The following is a 19,903-nucleotide window of genomic DNA, read 5'->3' on the forward strand; positions in this document are numbered from 1 at the left end:
GAGCCATCTATACTAAATTCAGTAGACTGTGTTCCATAGTGTGGACTCTCTTGTAACTAAAGCCTGGTCACCCTATGTCCCTAAAGCCATTTTCAGTCATGAGCTGCAGATAAAGTCCAGAGAATTGGGTCTGTACTTCACCCGCAATTCACTCTTCACACACGCACCACACAGTGGGAGGTTCTCTGCACAGATAAGTTCACAACAGCAACAAATCCTCTGCATTATGCAGGCCGTGGCAGGAAGTTACGTATTAATTCCACTTCTGAGATCACATGATCATGTTTGCAGCATATTGACACCGTTGTCAGCTCTTATCACAGCTAACTCTCTTGACATCTTCATCAGTGTCTTCAATGTGTATGGCTCCACTTTTTCACCAGGAGATATTTGTTTTGTGCTGTGTTCTCACATCTGATTCTGCAGTCTTTCTGCGGACTTCATGCTAGGAGGCCGAGTGGAGAAAGTATGCAGATAATCCGGAGGCCCTTACTCAGACATTTGCATTCAAACATTCATCTCCTGCCAAGAAAGTGCAGAGAATCTCCGGAGCTCAGTGAATGTCCGATCTGGGAGTGACCAGGTGGGCTCCATCTGTGATTCGTTATGGTCGAGACGGCACAGCAGGTCAGTAAAACATGGAGGAATAATAACTAGTGAGTTTAAGGCATTAACAGTGACCAGTAAAATTTCTAAATAAATTAAAAGGTAAGGAAGGGAAAGGGGATGTAGTACAGGGGTAATGTGGCCCTGCCTCTTTTTCCTGGTAATAAGTCAAGATGCACCATTCTGGAGGGAGCGCTGGCTGATACCTGAGTAAAGTATGTTACATTTATTAAGCTGAGAATAATTAAAAGTATGTGAATCTTTTTGTAAATCAACAGTTGTTTAAAATGAGGTAGTTTCAGAGATGATATTGATATTGAGGGAAACGTTTTTTACTTTTTCATTAAACAGAGGTTACAGTCACATCCCCATAATTCTCCAGCAGCTTCTCACAACATGTACAAGCCCATTTGCGATTTCAACACTGTAATATACACACGAACACTGATCAGTTGAGGCGTGCATGCTGCACAGAAGTGCTCCCTTGGGGCAGTTTTATTTCAGTGTTTCCACTCTATGGTTATGGCTCTTCAAGGCCGCATAAATGTGTTCATGCTCTTCATGAAATTAAAATACATTTATTTCCTTCTCCCTGGCGAAAGATATTTGCTGGGACTGCTAATGTAAAAAGGCCCAACTGTAAAAAAAAAATAGCAGTGAGAGGCACATTTTAAAACCTGAGTCTAAATCTGTTTCATTTAACATTAACAGCGAGTAATGTGTTTTTTTTAAATGACTCCACAATTATAGAAGCCAAATACAATTGACTGTGTTTTGTGGCAGAATAAGTAGTGTAAAGACTAAAATGATATAAAATAATTCAATATCACAAAACTTATACATTACATTACATTTCATTTAGCTGACCCTTTTGTCCAAAGCGACATACAATAAGTGCATTCTACCCCAAGGGTACAAACCCAGAACAACAAGAATCAAGAAAGTACAAATTCTTCGAAAATAAAGCAAAACTACAGGTGCTATTAGTAAGTGCCATTTAAGTGCTACTAAATTGTTAGTTTCAAATTTTATTCAAGGTAGAGTCGGAAGAGGTATGTTTTTAGTTTGCGGCGGAAGATATGTAAACTTTCTGAAGTCCGGATGTCAATGGGGAGCTCGTTCCACCATTTAGGAGCCAGGACAGGCAAACAGTTGTGATTTTGATGAGTGTTTAGCTCGCAGTGAGGTGGCAACGAGCCGATTGGCCGAAGCAGAGCGCAGTGAACAGGCTGGGGTGTAAAGTTTGATCATGTCCTGGATGTAAACTGGACCTGATCCGTTCACAGCATGGTACGCAAGTACTAATGTTTTGAACCGGATGAGGGCGGCCACTGGTAGCCATTGAAGGGAGCGGAGGAGTGTGAGTAGTGTGAGTAGTGTGAGAGAATTTAGGTAGGTTAAAAACCAGTCGAGCTGCTGCATTCTGAATGAGCTGCAAAGGTCGGATGGCACTAGCAGGTAGACCTGCCAGGAGGGAGTTACAGTAGTCTAGGTGTGAGATGACCAAGGCCTGGACCAGAACCTGCACTGCCTTCTGAGTGAGAAGGGTGACGTATTCTCCGGATGTTGTACAGCATGAATCTACAGGAACGTGTTGTTGCAGTAATGTTGGCAGTAAGGGAGAGTTGGCTGTCCAGTGTCACACCCAGGTTCCTAGCGGTCTGAGTGGGGGTTAACACTGAGTTGTCAAAGTTAATAGTCAGGTCGTGGATGGGAGAGTCTTTCCCTGGGAGGAAAAGTATTTCAGTCTTTTCAAGGTTAATTTTCAGGTGGTGTGCGGTCATCCACTGAGAGATGTCAGTCAGACAGGCAGAGATTCGGGCTGCTTCCTGTGTTTCAGATCGGGGAAAAGACAGGATTAGTTGGCTGTCATCAGCATAGCTATGGTAGCAAAAAGCCATGCGAGTAAATGACAGAGCTGAGAGATTTGGTGTACAGGGAGAAGAGGACGGGAACCAGGACGGAACCTTGAGGGACCCCAATTGTGAGAGGACAAGGTTCAGACACAGATCCTCTCCCAGTTACCCGATAAGTGCGGCCGTTGAGGTAGGATGAGAGCAGGGAGAGAGCAGAGCCTGAGACACCCAGACAGATTGAGGGTGGGTTTCGTCAGGAGAGGATTTATTCTTGCCTCCTTCAGAGAGTTAGGGAAACAGCCAGTTGACAGGGAAGTGTTGATAAGATGGGTCAGAAAAGGAAGAAAGTCAGGAGCGATAGACTGGAGGAAGTGAGAGGGGATGGGGTCAAGGGGGCATGTGGTCGGGCGAGCGGAGGTTACCAAGGTAAGACCTTGATTGGGAGACAGGGGGGTGAAAGAGGAAAGCGAAGGGGATGAAGATGAAGTTGATGGAAATGTAGATATAGAAGGAGGATTAGAAAATGAGGAGCGTATATCATCTATCTTTTTTGTAAAGTAGTTGACCACCTGGATTGGTAGGAGGGAGGAAGGAGGAGGGGGACTGGGGGGGTCAAGGAGGTTGGAAAATATGGAGAAGAGTTTTTTGGGGTTAGAAAATGAGGATTGAATTGTGGTTTGGTAAAACTGCTTTTGGCTGTGGAAATAGAGGCAGAGAAAGAGGAGAGAAGAGACTGATAAGCAAGCAGGTTGTCCGGGTGTATAGATTTCCGCCATTTCCTTTCTGATGCTCATATAGTGGCTCTGTCGGCACGCCCCGAGTCAGACAGTCATGGAGCTGGGGAGGACTTGCGGACCTGTCGTGACGTAAGAGGACAGAGAGAGTCAAGAGAGGAGGACAGAGTAGAAAGGAGAATGTCTGTGGCAGAGTAAGGATGCATGAATGAGAAAGAGTCAGTGGAAGGGAGGGCTGATAAAACAGAGGAGGCTGTAGAGGTGGGAGAGAGGGAGTGAATGTTGCGATGGACAGGTACAGACTCTGTTGATGTGGCAAGGTTGTCAGTTTGAGTTAGTGGGAGAGTAAGAGATAAAGAAGTGGTCAGAGACATGAAGTGGGGTTACAGTGAGGTTAGATGTTGAACAGTTTCTGGTGAAAATAAAGTCAAGGTGGTTACCGGCTTTGTGAGTAGGAGGGGAAGGACTGAGTGAGAGAGCAAAGGAAGTCAGTAAAAGTAATAGGTCAGTTGACTTGTCTGTGTGGATGTTAAAGTCACTCCGCTCTGCTTCGGCTAATCGGCTCGTTGCTCCTTCACTGTGAGCTAAACACTCATCAAAATCACGACTGTTTGCTGTCCTAGCTCCTAAATGGTGGAATGAGCTCCCCATCGACATCCGGACATCTGAAAGTTTACACATCTTCCGCAGAAAACTAAAAACACACCTCTTCCGACTGTACCTTGATTAAAAAAAAAAAAAAAAAAAAACAACAAAAAAACAACAACACACTAACCAGTTTTGAAACTAACACTTTGGTAGCACTAAAAAGGCACTTACCAGGGTTAGGGTTAGGGTTAGGGTTAGGGTTAGGGTTAGGGTTAGGGTTAGGGTTATTTCGAAGAAATTGTACTGTCTCGATTCTTGTTGTTCTGGGCTTGTTCCCTCGGGGTTAAATGCACTTATTGTAAGTTGCTTTGGATAAAAGCGTCAGCTAAATGAAATGTAATGTAATGTAATAAGTGCAGGGCCATTTTCTGGGAAGTTTGACAGAAGGACGTCGAATTCCTCCAAAAAATCTCCAAAAGAACCTGGTGGACGTGTCTATTATTCCTTATTTCACCCTTCACTGATTATCAAAGATACAAGTATAGCTACCTGCAGGTAGACCCATAGAAGGGTAATATTGGCATCTACAAATCATCATGCAGTCCAATGTGTCAAACTAACTTGTGAGCTGATCCAACTATGGTTGGGAAGAGGGTTTTTAAACGTAAATCATGAAATAAACACTTGAAATTCAAACTATGTTGTGAGCTTAGCAACAGAAAACTAAAACGCTTTCAAATTCTTCTCAGCACATTTTCCCTGCGCCAGTATTTACCTCATTGTCGCAGGATTATGACATAGCAACGGCAGCCTTTCGAAAATCCCACAATAGATTTCAAATTATATTTTATTTTAAACTAAGTATTAATACTTTTATATAGAAAGCTTGTTGAATGGCCATTTTTAAACGTAGAAATAAACCTATTTGGTGCCGTATGTGCTGTGATCTTGGCTTTGCTCATGTTTATATTTGTACGACAGGTCTCTTGTGTCAGCTCTCCACTGCAAGTGCAATGCATGGTAAATGGTCAATGGTTTTGTATTTATAAAGTGCTTTTCTAGTCTTGATGAACACTCAAAGCGCTTTACAGTACAGTTCTACATTCACCCATTCACACACACATTCATACAGTGCATCTATTCACAGCACTTTGTTTTTATATGGGGGGCCATTCACAGTTCAGCATCTTGCCCAAGGACACTTTGGCATGCAGATGGGTCAGACTGGGGATCGAACTGCCGACCTTCAGGTTGGAGGACAACCACTCTACCCCTCAGCCACAGCCGCCCTGGTGGTATATGGTGCTCGGTTAGTGACCATTGGTTGTACATTATTTTCATGATGCATTGTGGGAAACAATTAGTCCATTATATAGGGTGCAAACAATGTTACAAAACATTTGGACAGAACAACAAAAAGGCAAACTAACTATTGTGGACTATATAGTTATTAGTGAGGGATTTCAGACACAGGCTTTGTTTACATGTAGCTTTGAGAAGTTTGGACTTGCCATTATGCAACTGCAGTGCTGGGCATCTATAGAGCTCAACTGTGTGGTTTTTGATGTAAAAATGCCATTCATTTTCGGAAAGGGGATAATATTGTAACCATCCAAGGTAGATTTACCACAAGCTACAAGATGTATAACAATGTTACATCCTCTAAATTATAAGGAGAAGAGCTTCAGTGATTCCTAACTTATCTCCTTCAGCACAGGAAACAAGTGTCACAGTGAACAACAAATATTTTGAACTTATAGTTGAAAAAATAATCAATCAATCAATCAGTAACATTTTACTTGTATAGCCCATATTCCAAAATCAAAATTTGTTTCATAGGGATTTAACAAGGTGTGACATCCTCTGCCCTTAACATTCAACAAGAGTAAGGAAGAACACATAAAATTATAATATTTTACAAAATGAATGCTGCCATTTCCTCCTTGAAAAACACTTTGTCAGTGAAGAACAATGAATCATGGGATACATGTATGTTGAGCTGAGGGATTTTTCAGAATGGTTTATGGGATGCACAGTTTCTTCACTATTAAAATAATTGGGTACACAGTCTTGTACTGTTTGCTGTTTTTCCCCAAAATGTTCTGGTATGGAATCAAATGTTTAATGGTCTAGGTACATCCTGTGGCTACATTGGAAATTTACTTCTTGAACCACATATAAGACTGGTTCTCAATGTGACAATCTATTTGCACAGGCTAACATAGAAAAAATAAGTTTCTTAATAAATGTGACAAAACAACTTCAGGTCCAGTCACTAGATCTTTCTAGAGCTGTCAACTGCATCTCATAATCGTTATCATCAGATCATCATAGAACCGTTGGTCATGTGATAATATGTTGTAGCTTATATGAGAAACAAGTATGTGAAACATGATATCATCCTGTTTTACGAATACTGTGTTTTAGTGTTGCATATGGTTTGACAGTAAGACCAAACTGTGGCCTCTGGAGTTTAAGAGCCAGCTGAGGACAGCTTTGCTTTGTGGGTAATCCAGCGTAGGTGTTACAGAGCAAAGTGTTTGTCTTCCAGAAAGTCGGTAAACTGGGCTGAGTTTTAGAAGATCAACACAGAGAATAGTTTTAAGGCTCCAAGTATTCTATCTGGCACAATAACAGAGCCATTATACTTGATGGTTTTTGAATTTCTCATTTAAACTTCCATATGGCTCCTCTTGACTTCCTCCTATGCACAGATCCATCCAACACTCCATGTCATGATTCATGCTATGATGTAATAGTTTTAGTTTGAATGCAAACAATGAAACAAATTGAACGAATGAGTGTCTGTTTGTCTGTCTGATGACTTTATTTTGATTTCTCTAGTTAGAAATACTACTTTTCTTAATCTTGAACTTACTTCAGCATCATCCTCTTGTTCCAACTCTAAACCTGGGTCCTGATCATGAGCTCAACCCTGTTAAGATTTGACTTGTGTCCAAAATGTCATCTCACAAGGATGGAAAAACACACAGCACAAACATATACAAAGCGGCAAGCACAGACGATTGTTACTGAATAAAACATTTGACACACGAGCACACAGAGTTTTTTACCAGCTGAAGCCAGGCTGCAGGAGCGGTTTGGGTCTTGATGTGCAGATGTGACGGGGAGCTGAATGAACAGCGGGAGACTTTCCCCTCTCAGTGCAGACACTCAGATAGCACTGAGTCGGTCTCACCTCACACGGTCACTGCGAGACAGCAGTCCCACACACAGACAGACAGTCCAGACAAGTCAAACATTTGATGTTGTGTATGTGCATATGAAGAACTTTTAATGGTTTACATGTTGCCTGCTGTATGATTTACAGTATCTTTCAATTTGACCTTTTAGTCTCCATGTTAATTCAGGTAAAGAGCATATAACTGTCTCTAAACCAATAATAGAAGATATCTTCTGATTATTTACTTCAGCTCAAGTATCAACTGCATGCTGTAAAAATACATAAAAATCTTTACATTGAAATAAATAGGTGCTTTAATATTTAGACCTAAGTTTTGAAAATACATTAATTATCTTTCCAGCAGAGAGTTAGATGTTCAGACTGATACCTTCATCATATCAGCCTGGTTAATCAGGAGCTCCAGCCAGCAGCCAGTTAGCTTAGCTTAGTTTCAATATTTATAATAGAGGAGATGAAGACTCTGTTCAAATAAAACTAAAATAGACCGCAGCTCCTCTATGTATTTGTTTGTCATATTACATACAACTGTACAAAAAGTAGAACTTTTCCTTTGATAACAATGTTATCAGCACAAAGTCTTTTTTTAAATGATTGATATTTTGTAGATAATACACATAATATCATGTAAATATTCCAGTGCCTCCTAGTCATGTCTGTTATTTTCAATGGATGCAGTAACATTAGTTATATACATATTAGTTATTCATTATTACCATCATCTGGGCTACTCATATCTGCTCTGCCAAACTCATCTGCTCCTCTCTCTCTGTGGGGGGAGATGCGTCCTAGAAGCAGCTGTTTATGCTTGCAGCTAGCTCTCTCTCTCTCTCTCTCTCTCTGTCCCCGTCATGAAAATATCACCTACCTCCTAATTCCAGAAACGTCTTGTCTTTCTGTATGTGGAACGCATATCTTGCGTAATCTTTCATGTAAATCAGCTTCCCTGGGAAGAGCTTTGTCAAATTTGGTGTGATTTGGACACGTGGTTACTTCTACATATAAATATATGTAGATAATATATATACAAACTGCAGGTCAAAATTGCCACCAGGTCATATTGATGATTTCATTATTTTTATTTCACCATATCAGAATGATAGAATGAAATAGCACACAAACACTCAAAGTATGTTCTAGGCCTGTTTGAGGAGGACTGAAGTAATAATTCAGAAGAGCATTACCACAGGCCGTGCAAACAGCGGGCTTAGAACGGAGTGCACTACTTTAGAAATGCCTACTCATTTAGGGTATGCAGGTATATTTTTTGTAGCAGTACAATACAGGGGCTGTAACTGAAATAAGAACAGATCACAAATTTGACCCACACACCACTTTTTGAGCATGAGCATCGTGAGATACACTGAGAGAGTCTCAGGTTATAATGCCCACAGTGTACACCTGCATGGATGATAATGATAATAATTGGATGTTTAATAAGCCAGTCATGGTAGAGAATACTGCAAACCACTGGAGCCAATCAGTCAACACAAGCTCACCTTCAGTTCTCTGCCTGAACTGACTCTGTACTTCATTTATGTTCTGTCTCACTGTTGAATAATACAGTAAAAAGGTTTCCCAAAATATGTGAGTCACCCTTAAAGTAGCTGCAGTAGGAATCATCTAATTAAGGATGTGATGTTTCTGTCTCACAAATAATAATCAATCAAAACTCTGTCTTTCTGGGTTCTCACTTGGTAAAGATGAGCATGAATGTGTGTGTGTGTGTGTGTGTGTGTGTGTGTATGTGTGTGTGTGTGTGTGTGTGTGTGTGTGTGTGTGTGTGTGTGTGTGACTGAAGGAGATTAGAGAGATGGCCTGTGTGACTGAAACAAATAGCTCAGCTGCAAATCAAAGTCAGTGGTGTGGCTAGATTTTGCTTTCCTGTTCTTTGTATTATGCAGCATTTAGCTTTCTGAAAATGTTTGTGTTGCTGACAAAGCAATAGTCAGTTCCACATGTCTGTACTTTATCCTGCAGCACACTGGCAGCACACACAGGAAGCTCCTCTCTGACCTCACTATTTTACTGTAAAATATTAACTTTCTCTCCGAGCCAAACACAACACTGATTATGTGGTGGTCTCACAAATTGGTTAAGGAGGGGCTGTGTTAACATGTTAAAGACCAAACTGTTCGGATGAATAAGGCATTTTATAATTTTCATCATATGAATAAATATAGACAAAAAAGCTTAGTAAAAATAACCATGGAATGAAACAAATAATATTGCTGGTTATTTTTTATTCCACCAGCTGTATTACTCTTTGTTATGTTATACAAATGCAATGCTACATCACGTTGCATCACGTTACATCACGTTACATTACATTTGTATGTTTGTTATCTACAACATGTGGCTGATATCAAGTTTGGCAGAAAGCCACAATTCAATCAATGAGTGCGATCACAGAAATAGAGTGTGTATACGAAAATTAAAAAATAAGACACTTTTAATCAAATGTGTTAAAATGGGTTAGAGTCAACAGAGAGTGCTCAAAGGTTGATCAACTCAGATACGGGATCCGGAGAGTCCAGTTCCAGAGGCAGAGTGAGGAAGAATGGCTGGCAGACTGACGTGAATGGATGATTCCCATTAAAGAGAGACAACAGGATACAGTCAGGTGTGCAGGCAGGCATGAGTTCGGACTGACACATTGTTGAGAGGTTGGCCAAAGCATTGAGGTTTTGTAATGGTGAAGAAGTGGAGATCGAACAACTGACTGAGGCAGAGCAGGTGTGCAGAGGAGAAACCCTGGATGAAGCGTAGACACAGTCGTGAACACAGGAAATGATCAGGACTTTTAAAAAAACAAGTCCTAAATGAATACACTTTTCAACATAACGATGTAAGAAAGGATTTACAAAGCCTGATAGTATTAACTTCCTCTTCCAGATTGATGTGTCCTATGATCCACGCCTCATTAAAAATGCCCAAAAGACAATTCAAACTACAATGAGGGTTTATTGCTATTTTAGGCTACAACAAAGTTTCAAGCTGAATGACTCACTGTGCCTGTAGCCAAATGAATTAATGCTCAACATGATGTTATCAAAGACTTTAGCATTTCATAATATCTTACTTTTCAGAACATTATCGTCATTGCTGTTTACTGTTGCCACCTCTTGCCTTGCCGCGCCGAAGCTACAAATTGTTTTGTCTCATGCATGGATGCCATTCTTCTGGTATCAAGGTCATATTATACATCCATTTTTGTACCTAGCAAATATGATCTACTAGGTATAGTCAGTCAATCAAACAGTGGATAAATGGACAATACAAACACAGTGTGCAAATCTATCTACTATACAGTACCTTCCCAATTCCACAATGCAAGGAAGTTGCTCTCTGCTACCAATCTCACAGTGCTCTGCACTTTATAAATAAAAACATTACTGGTGAAATCTCAATTTATTGCAGTAGTTCTGGACACAACGCATTCCTCCTGTCTTTAGTATGATCTCAGATTTGGCCTGAACCATCGAAACAGAAGCCCAACTATTTTGGATTGTTATTTTATTTAACCTTTGTTTCTTATTTAACAAAGAAGAAAAGTATCAACGTTTGAGGAAATATTTGTGCAACATTAACCAAGCAAAATGGATTGGCAAACAAAAAAAAGGAGTGATATTGGAATTGTCAGAAACAGTTTTTATTTCACTAGTTTTACACAGGGTTAGAAAGGATATGTAGATAGGTGGCAACAGACATAAAGATACAATGCTATTTTCATTCTGAAGTCCAACATTATTAAATTTATGATTTTCTTTCTTTTTGTCAGCTATAACAGAAACACAACATTTATTACAGCATGCCTTAATTTTAAGTGCTATTAAAAAAATATATTTTCATATCATACAATCTGGTTATCTTCACCCTAGACACAATGCTTACTTTTTTATTGTTTATTATTGTTTATTCTTTCTTAACTTTGTTTACACCTTTCAGAGAACTGGTATATTATTATATTATAAAGCTACATCTATCTCACTTGACTAATACAGGTGATGAGTATCAATCAACGACAATACACATGTATCAGACTGGTACAACCAGGAATGACTGAGCACAGAACTATATATATTTTTTAAATGTAGTTCTCTAATAACAATTTATTACAAATCCAAGTGGGATCATTAACCTTCAACATTTATTTTAAGTAAACTGTGGTTCAGTGTGCAGTAGGAACTTGGGTGTTATGAAGTCACTCATACAAATTGTCACTGAACTTTTCTGTTAGGCATTTCCCATTGCAGACATGGTTCAACACTGACACCTTGTGGAATTCTACATACATTACATGTAACGACATTCTCGTCTCGTAGTAGTAGAAATTGCAGTGGCAGTAGTAGTAGTATATATCCTAATGTAAAACTTGCATTGTGCTTCTACAGTGGATATAAAAAGTCTACACACCTCTGTTAAAAAGCCAGGTTGTTGTGATGTGACCAAAACTGTACAATTCAAATGAAAATCAAATTGAAATCTGTGTCCCCCCCAGTATGATTGGGGGTGCGGCTCTGTTCAGAATTCACAGTCAAACTCGGTTACACTCAGTCAGTACCGACCTGCCATCATTGAATGCATTTTAATCCATTTTAAAAGACCAGGAAATTGAATCACCGGGATGTCGATTTTGACCAATGTTGAAGTTTGTCTGCCTGTTTTGCAATTAATCCTTGTTTCATGTTGTAACTTTGTTTGTCTTGTTTCTTGTACCTGTTTAACTTGTACTTTGTTTGTGTTGCTGCCTGTCCTGGAAAAAAAAGATGATGTACCATGGAAAACATTGAAGACCCAACAAGTGGAGAAAACAGTGGCATTACCAAGAACAGGACATCCCTCCCTCCAATATTGATGAAAAGACTAGAAGAAAAACTGGTCCCCTTTAAAGGAGCAGCAGGTGTTTGCAGTTCAGGGCTATGGGATACTGTGGCAAGACTGACAACTGCCAGCAAAAACCTTCATCAAGTCTCCCAAAAGCATGAGGGAAAATGTGTCATGGTCTGATGGTCAGGCCAAGGTTGAACTTTTTGGTCATAATTCCAAAAGGTTTGTTTGGCAAAAAAAAAGAACATCACCCACGGTGAAGCATGGTGGTGGCAGCTTTGGGGCTTTTTGGTCATAATTCCAAAAGGTTTGTTTGGCACAAAAAAGAACATCACCCACGGTGAAGCATGGTGGTGGCAGCTTTGGGGCTTTCTTTCTTCAGCTGGAAATGGGACATTAGTCCAGGTGGAGGAAATTTGGCACAAAACCTTCAGGCCTCTGCTAAAAACCCACGACAACGACCCAAAGCATTCCTCCAGATCAACTCAGGCTTCAGCAGGAGAAGATTAGAGTTTTGGAATGCCCCAGCCAGAGCCCAGACCAGAATACAATTGTAAAATCTGTGGGGTGACTTGAAGAGGGCTGTGCACAGGAGATGCCCTCGCGATCTGACAGACTTAGAGCGCGTTTTGGGAGGAAGCGTGGGTAAAGATTGCCAAGTCAAGATGTGCCATGCTGATAGGCTTCTACCCAAAAAGACTAAATCCTGTCACAATCTCAAAAAGGGCTTCAACAAAGTATAAGTTTAAGGTTGTACACGCTTATGCAACCACATTATTATTGCTGCTGATAGGATTTATCTTACTATCTTTTGTTTTTTTACCTCACAACGTCTTGCCATTTTAACAGGGGTGTGTCAATTTCTTTTATATCAACTGTAATCGTTTTCCTCCTGCTCTTTCTCTCTGTTGGGCCTCTGTTTATGACAGCATAAAGAATACAGTCTATGAATGCTATACATGAAAAATGTCCTGAGTTAACTTCTGTTGTGATTTTGGCTGCATGAATAAAATTGATTTGACTAAAATCTCAAACTGTATTTTTGTGTCTGCAGCACAACTTCAAAAGTTTCAACTTTCTTCAGTTATAATTGAAAATTGTCTTATTTGATGACATTTTAATAAAACGTGTATGAGTGAATAGTGCAGAACATCATGTTCCACTGTTTCTCTGTTTGATTTTTCCTTCTCATTTAGCTTTATAACTTTATATTGTGACCTCTTCAATATTATTATAGTTCAGCAACTTTGAGCCTGCCTCATTTTGGCCATGTAGACTGCAGTACATGAACAGAAGTAGTGCTGATTACGGTCAAAATAAATCAGTAATGGTGCAAAATTTCTACTTTACAAACAAATCTGCATTCAAAGATCACACATGAGATATATCGTCTTTCTCTGGGGTAATATTCACTATATTTGGTGTTCTCTGTCACTTTGTATTTGTTATGTTTTAGACAGCATCTGCCATCCTTCAGAAGGCTACTGATTTAATTAATGTGCTGAAAATACTTTGCATATGAAAATCTAGGCTACGGAGTGAGTGTGACAGGAGCTTGTGGCTCATTAGCTATAGTCACTTAGTGGATTACTGTGGAAATAAAACACTCACCCACCCTGGGACCTTTCATGTTTCTAACAGATTCTCCCCACTCAGCAACGGAACTGCTGAGAAACCAGCTCTGGTGATTTCACCATAGTCAGATATATTCCTGGGGCCAGTGCGGGTGGCACTGAATCCTATATAAAACTGCTGGCTGTGGATAAACATAAATACAGTCACATTTATTTTGGCAGTAACAACAGCTAATTATGCCAATCTGAGGTCACAAAAACGAAAGTTTAGTCAAGGCATCTGCTGTCTGGGCCCCTGGGAGATGCCATTCATCCCACTTTGGATGGAGCGGCTCTAATATCTGAATATGACTGATTTGATCGAGAGTAGAGACCAGGAGGCAGAGTTTCAGTCTCACTCACTTCTGTGCACGTCTAAAACAGTCAAAACCCTGTGGAAACTGCACCTGCCCCCGACCACCTAAATGAATTATATCAAAAGTGAACAGAGAAGAAGTAATAGATACAAACCTAATAAAAATCAACACAACTACAATAACAATAAAATATTAAATTTGGATGATTGAATATTTGGTGACTCATCTAAACCATGATCTAATAACTGATCAGCACATTGATTTATTGTTATGACTGAAACCTGGCTAACCCTTTCATTGACTCAACATCCAACACTCGTATTGATACAAATTGTCCTGGAAGCACAGACAGAGGGGGGGGGGTTTGCAACCTGGTATTGAACCTTGACCTACATTTAGTTGTAGCTTATTTGAAAGCCTCAGCCTCCTGCGTCCAAGCTGAACATTTCTGAAACTCCTGGGTGAGGAATTAGTGTCCTGAGCCAAAACGAACCATCATAGTGAGTAGAGGTTGTGTGAACAGACAATTTGATGCCGTGTGATTTAATGTGATCATGTGCAGCCTCTCTTCAGGTCCTACCTCACCCCCCCCTATGCTCTGACTCCTGCAGACTCCAGTCACGAGCTCGCTTCTACCTGTTGAACGGTGACGTGAAGGCGGGTCGAGTCCCTGAGGGTGGGGGTACACGGCCTAGTGAGGAGTGGGTGAGGAGTGAAGGGTGTCACTGACCAGTAATGGGACTGATCCCGATGCAGCCGCGGGGCGACAGAGTGGCGTCACAGACACAACACAGCGAAGATGGTGGAGATGATGGAGGCCGCGCAGAGCCAGGTAATGTCCCCCCCCCCCCAGGTCATCTCCTCTGGTCCACATGGTGCCTCAGACCTGCTGCTGTGGCTCGTTCCACCTGCAGCAGCCGGTGAGACGCGTCCCCAGCTGTTTATCAACACGTGCTGGGCGACATGCTCTGGACTCGTGCCAACGTGTTGCTAAAGTCGCTTCATCCGATGCGTCTGCTTCTCTCCGGCTCTGGGTCTCTCCGGGTCTGAGTCTCTCCGGGTCTGGGTCTCTCCGGGTCCGGGTCTCCCGGTTCTATCCCGGAGCCCCGCGGCGGCAGCAGCTGACTGGCTCCAACACCTGCCCCCCCCATAACCCTAATGACGCTTCCGCCATGTTTCCTGCTGAACTGACACAAAGTTTGGAAAAGTTTGCAAGACTACAAAAGAGATGGACTCAAACAAATTCGATCAAATTGCAAAACAACTAGTGACTGCACTCCACAGCTGTGATGTGATCATGCTTGGTGGTGACTGCAAAACAAGTTATGCATCACTACATTGTATGACCTCTTGTTGTGACTTCATGGTGATGTCATTCCTGCCATGATATCATCATTGTTTGGATCTATATAAGCTTTAGTTTTTTTCTATAGTCCTTTATGCATAACATCCTTAATTATATGACCTATGACAAGGACTTATTTTTAGCTTCAGCTTGTGTCTCCATTATATGCAGAGATATCTTCGAAATGTGCTTCTTCAATATTTCTGTTGACCATGGCCTTTGACTGATCCACTCCATAATGTCATCTTGAGATATGTGCCCAATAGGGAACTTTCCCCCCCTCACCAATAACCAATGTTTGTTAACCAACACCTCAGTATTGCTACTGTTAACAGGTAAGACAAAATGTTCAATACACTAATCAGGGTTTTGACATTCTTAACATTTTCTAAACTGTAGTGTAACTGTTACAATTATAAGTGTTTTGCAATTACTTAACCTCGCATATTTAAATTAATTACAGTTTAGTCTGTTATGTGTTCAAGTTTAACTTCCAATTTGTCTTAACTGTTATCAGAAAAGAACCATTTTAATAGTGTCCATTTAGTGCCAGTTTTTGAAGAAACTCAATCTATACCCAACCCTAATCACAACCTAGCAAAAACCAGGGTATGGTCTACCCAATACTAATATATGAATGTTATCCATTTATATTTTAGTATTAAATCTACTACTTGAATATACATCTGCTGCAGTGTACATGAATCAGAATAAATTGGCTAAATTCTGATTATCTGTCACAGGTGCTGTCACTGAAGAATTGTTCGCTCTTTGTTTTTTTGTCAGATCCTGAACGTTGAGCGGGTGCAAGCGCTGGAAACCTGGCTGAAAACCACAGACACAAAACTGATTCAAGTCAACGGCCAGAGGAAGTATGGAGGACCACCTGAGGGTGAGAAACTTCTGCTGCTCAGTGAAAATACTTTCGCTCAAATGTATATTCCACAAAACAGAAAAAAGTTGCAAATACTCGTGGATGTAGCAGAAGTGACGCAAAAATCATTTCATTTTTCATTTAACTTTATTTCTTCAATATACGTTGGAGTTTATCATATTTCCTTAAAAGAGGCTGCTTTTGCTGCAATGATATTAAAGAGAAAATATTGTGCCATGATCAAACTATGGGAAGGGTGCATCAATACTCAATTAAAAACAGAATACTGTTCTGGAATAGTTTACATCACCAAGCCATTCATTTCGGACATTTTCGTTTGGACTTAGCAATCTGTCAAAGGAGAAGTCATGAACAATGTCGGAGCCTCTTTTTCCTCAATCTTCATAGTAATGCATGAAGGTTTTTTGTTGGTCAGAAATTGACTCCAAGTCATTTTTTATTAAAGGGCAAAGACTAGATGTTTTTCCATCCTTATCAGGATGTGTATCATCTTGAGGTAATGATCCGTTTTGATGAGACATTGTTAGTTTTTGCTCCATTAGCAATCATTTCTAAAATGGAATAATGTTTGAAACTCAGCAGTGACCATATATGTTAACTTATGATGCTCTGGTATACTTACTGCATGATGTGATACTTAACTGGGAAGGGTGCTCAAGGAAATGTAAGTACTCTTTAGATGCCTGGATATCGTTACACAGGTCCTACATTTAAAAAGTTAAAATAACTGCAGCCTGATTCTTTAACCGAGATGTTAGCTGACAAAGTAGTAAATCCAATGCCTTAATTATTTACTTGACCTGATGAGATAGTGTACCCGGTGTACCTTATGTAATGATCATGCTCCCATCTGTCCATGTTGCTGTCAGTGTGGCACGGCCCCATCCCAGGAGCCAACTGTGAGATCTTCATCAGCCAGATCCCACGGGAAATCTACGAGGACCAGCTGATTCCCCTGTTCAGCTCTGTGGGGCCTGTCTGGGAGTTTCGGCTCATGATGAACTTCAGTGGGCAGAACCGTGGCTTTGCATATGCCAAATACAGCTCATCGGCTTTAGCTACAGAAGCAATCTGCAGGCTGGATGGCTACATGCTGGAGCCCGGCTCCTGCATCAAGGTCTGCCAGAGTATAGAGAAGAGACACCTCTGCATTGAAGAGCTGCCGGCCACCACCAGACAAGAGGACCTGCTGAAGGTACAAGGGCACTGAGTTACCTTTGTGATAGTATGACAGGACCTCATCATACACTTAATCAATCAAATTTTATTTGTATAGCCCATATTCATAAATCACAATTTGTCTCATAGCTTAACAAGGTGTGACATGCTCTGCCCTAAACCCTCAACAAGAGTAAGGCAAAACTTTGGAAGGTACACTGAGCCGAAGCTAATTCAGCCTAATACACAGCCCTGTAATAAATCCTCAGGACTTCTGCCAACTCTTCATTAATTATTGAAATGGTCAATAATAATAAAAACATAAATTGTAAGCCTTGCCTTCCTTTTTGTCCTTTAGCTCCACTGATCACCAGGTGTCGCAGGTTGTTACCATGGAAATATAGCTCCATTGCATCATTATTTCCGCCAATGATGTGTTTGTATGTTAGTAGGCAGAATTACACAAAATTGATTGAATGGACTACCACGGAACTTGGTGGAAATATGCGGTATGGTTCAGGAAATAACCCATTAAATGTAGATCTGGATCCAGTACAGTTTTTTTATTTCACTTTACCATTGTGAGATGTTTTTCAACATTGTTGGTGATTGCTCAAAGGATATTTTCATGGATTTTGATATAAATATCAGTGCATTTAAATGTGGTTTCTTAAGGGGACTGTTGAGCCTTGTTGGAGGTTTTGTATCTCTGAAATGAAAATAATAAAGCGACTCATGAAACTCATTTATTTGTGCAGGTTCTGCGTGTGATGGCTGAGGGCGTGCAGAAAGTTTCTCTGACAGCTGGGTCTGGTAGAGAGGGGGTGTCGGCCATAGTACGCTTCTCATCCCACTACACTGCTTCTATGGCCAAGAAGATGCTGGTTGAAGGTAGGTGAGCTGATGGAGTGATCCATGGAGTTAGTGGATTGCTGTAAAAATGTTCCCATGTTCAGCGTGTTGTCCACTTCTCATCAAATGTAATATAATTGTTATACATTCATATTTTGTGTATTATTGTGTTTGTCTAAACTGGATTTGTTAACTGCCTGTGGTGCAAATTTAAAACAAAAGAATCAAGAAATACTGACTATGAAGGTAACGGATTGCCACAGAGCAGGAGGCGGCTATTAGGAGACAGCAATGTGTCAGTTTGTAATGTAATGAATGAAAGGAGGTTTTCAGGAACTGTGGAGGTCAGGAACTGTTGAGGTTTGGAAGAAAATAGCTCATAGGATTGGTAGAAAGTAAACCAAACCCCTGTTTGTCTGCAAAAGAGCAAGATTTATCAGAAGATTATATGATGGTGCACTGTACATATGTATTTTAAGACTATAAACTATTAGTTATTATTATCCAGCATAAAAAAGTCCTCAGGCAGTGTCTATAACTAACAAATAAAGAAGTGTGTGTAGTAGTAAGAAGAGATGCAACAAGGTTAAGTAATATTTTTGATAGTAAAATACTTTTAAAGCATCCTGTTAGGGTAGACCGTTTCTGTGACCTTCTGAGTTATTCTCAGGTTGTGCACAGACCAGATGTCTTCCTTACTGCTGTTCTTCCTCTTCTTCCTGTGTCCAGTGTTCAAGAAGGAGTTTGCAATGAATGTCTCAATAATGTGGCAGTCAAGTGGGAACCTGCACCCAGATGAACTGCTGATTCCAAACAAGCCTCCCAAGAGCCTCCTGGCATCTCCCCTGAGGCCGCCATGCCACATCCTGAAGGCTCCACAGTCCTCAGTACTGCCTCCACGTCTGGGCTCTCATCCACACGGCCCCCCAGGTTTCTGCAGAGCAGTGGGAGGACCCCCTGCCGTTCTGCACTCTCCCTGTCCCCACCACTTCAAATTTTCCTCTTCGCAGGGAGAACGAGTGCCTGTAGAATCCCCGGTGATACTCCTGAGTAAAGTTTGTGAGGTGATGGGGGTTGGTCAGCCACGCTATGAGATGTCCTACACCCACGCTGGAAGAAATGGATTCCTCCACTTCACCTACACAGTTTGTATCCCCAGGATAACCACTCCATTCAAAGGGCTGGTCATGATCCTGCCAGGACCCACTGCCAGCACCGTGCAGGAGGAAGCTCGGCAGGCTGCAGCCAAACAGGTCCTGCAGGGAATTTACAACAACTAGTTCTCCCAGTGACAAGCTGAACAGACGAGAGCAGGCCTCCTCCTGAAAGCACTGTTCAAGACAAATGTTAATGTTCTCGAGGTTGTTAGTTTATTTCTGCATGTTTTTATTCAAATAATAGTTTTTCTTGTTTCAAATGTGTGGTTTGTTTAATGCATGCTCTCTGTGTGTTAGTGTTGGATTGTTCCTCATTTTAATAAATGAGAATTTAAAAAATAATGCGATGGTGATGCCCTTTTATATAGACGTGAGTTGGATGAAAGATTAACTAACTTGTGTTACTGTGTATTCAGGAGCAAGATGTTGGTTTGACCATTGTGATTGTTTAAAAAATAATAGATGGACCTAAACTATCACTTGTGAGGGTAACTCCTGATGATTGACTTTTGGAACCGGCCTTAAAAAGTCAAGGTCTGAAACATTTTCCAAGATATCTCTGCAAAATATTATGAGGTTCCATATTAACTAGGTAGTTTCCTTTTCATTATTGACAGGAATTATCAGAACGTAAAAATAAGGGTTCTGTAAATGCACACAGTTAGACTGCAGGGAATTTAAAACAACTAGTTCTCCCCGTGACAAGCTGATCAGACGAGAGCAGGCCTCCTCCTGTAAGCACTGTTCAAG

General features: G+C 40.8%; 1 pseudogene; it reads left to right on the top strand.

The window, feature by feature from the left end:
- The first annotated feature begins 14,496 nt into the window (after positions 1-14,496).
- LOC133012053 (dead end protein 1-like) lies at positions 14,497-19,276 on the top strand (annotated as a pseudogene).
- The last annotated feature ends 627 nt before the right edge of the window (positions 19,277-19,903 follow it).

The sequence above is a fragment of the Limanda limanda genome, chromosome 10, assembly GCF_963576545.1.
Source record: "Limanda limanda chromosome 10, fLimLim1.1, whole genome shotgun sequence".
Taxonomy (NCBI): domain Eukaryota; kingdom Metazoa; phylum Chordata; class Actinopteri; order Pleuronectiformes; family Pleuronectidae; genus Limanda; species Limanda limanda.